General features: G+C 45.1%; 1 pseudogene across 1 annotated transcript; it reads right to left on the bottom strand.

Moving 5' to 3' along the window:
* Window positions 1-508: 508 nt before the first annotated feature.
* Window positions 509-1,476, bottom strand: LOC103254521 (annotated as a pseudogene). Its single transcript, XR_503962.2, has one exon. The product of XR_503962.2 is annotated as a glyceraldehyde-3-phosphate dehydrogenase pseudogene (transcript).
* Between the last annotated feature and the right edge of the window lie 264 nt (window positions 1,477-1,740).

Consider the following 1,740-nt stretch of genomic DNA (forward strand, 5'->3'; position numbering starts at 1 on the left):
TGCATTACAAACTCAACCTTGAATAAATCTAAGTGGGAAAAACAGATGTAAAATATCTTAAAAGATTTAATTCTGTAATACAAAGGATAAGAGAGACAAAATTGTTAGCACTGCATTAATTATACCCTAAGGCCATTCTAACCTAGGATGAAAACCTAGTCATGTGTAGCCAATAGCATCTTACATTTATATAATAACTTTTTGTAACAGAATTTTTGTGATTACCTCATGTTACACATATGGAAAAATAGACAAAGAAGAAAGACTTCTCTTAGTATGCAATCACTTTGCTTTCTTTTCTTTTGAGTACAAGGGACTTTATTGATGGTACATGATTAGGAGGGGTCTCCCTAGGTATCCCCCAATTCTTCAGGTGGCCTGGCATGGACACTGTAAGAAGGGGAGATTCTCAATGTGGTCAGGGACTGAGTGTGGCAGGGACTCCCCAGCAGCTGAGGGCTCCTCTCTTACTCTCATGGTCTTGCTGGGGCTGGTAGTCCAGGGGCTATTACTCCTGGGAGGCCATGTGGGCCATGAGGTCCACTATCCTGTTGTTGTGGCCAAATTCATTGTTATACCAAGAGATGAGCTTGACAATGTGGTTACTGAGGCCAATGCCAGCCCAGCATCAAAGGTGGAAGAGTAGGTGTCACTGTTAAAGTCAGAGGACACAACCTGGTGCTCAGTGTAGCCCAGGATGCCCTGGAGGAGGCCCTCAGATGCCTGCTTCACCACCTTCTTGATGTCATCATAATTGGCAGCTTTCTCCAAATAGCAGGTCAGGTCCACAACTGGCACATTGGCTGTGGGACATGGAAGGCCACGCCTATAAGCTTCCTGTTCAGCTCAGGGATGACCTTGCCCACGACCTTGGCAGCACAGGAGGATGCAGGGATGATATTTTGAAGGCCCCTGCGGCCATCACACCACAGGCAATGATGGCATGAATGGTGGTCATGAGTCCCATCATGATGCCAAAGTTGTCATGGATGACCTTGGTCAGGGGGCTAAGCAGTTGGTACTGCAACAGCTGACAATGGTGAGGTTGTTCTGGTACTTCTTGTAGTTCGCACCTATCACAAATATTGGGACATCAGCAGAGAGGATGGAGATGAGGACGTTTTTGGCTCCCCCCGTAAGTGAGCCCTAGCCTTCTCCAAGGTAGTGAAGACAATGGTGGACTCCACCACATAATCAGCGCCAGCATTGCCCCATTTGATTTTGGTAGGTCTCACTTCTGGAAGATGGGGATGGGGTTTCCACTGATGACAAGCTTCCTGTTCTCTACATTGATAGTGTGTGGAACTTGCCCTGGATGGAATCCTAGTGGGACATGTAAACCATGTAGTTGAGATCAATAAAGGGGTCATTGATGGCAAGATTATCCACTTTGCCAGAATTAAAAGCAGCCCTGGTGACCAGGCTCCCAATACCGCCAAATCTGTTCACTTCAGCCTTCACCTTCACCATGGTGTCTCGAGGCCGCAGTTAGTACTGCTAGAGAGAGGCAGCTGTCTGTTGAACAGGAGAAGCAGAGAACCACTCTTCTCCTGCCTTATCGTTGTATTAGCGAAACCTCTTAGTAAATAGTAGGAAAATTGAATAATAATGTCCTGGTTCTATAGTTTAAATAACTGAGGTGTCTATTTGTACAAGTTATGCAGTTAATTATCAGTAATCACAGTGCTCTGTGATTACTTCTAAATTGGTTAAAAAATGTTAACTTAAGATTCTTGAAGA

The sequence above is a fragment of the Carlito syrichta genome, unplaced genomic scaffold (genome assembly GCF_000164805.1).
Source record: "Carlito syrichta isolate Samal-C Ts95f unplaced genomic scaffold, Tarsius_syrichta-2.0.1 Scaffold283308, whole genome shotgun sequence".
In the NCBI taxonomy this organism is placed as follows: domain Eukaryota; kingdom Metazoa; phylum Chordata; class Mammalia; order Primates; family Tarsiidae; genus Carlito; species Carlito syrichta.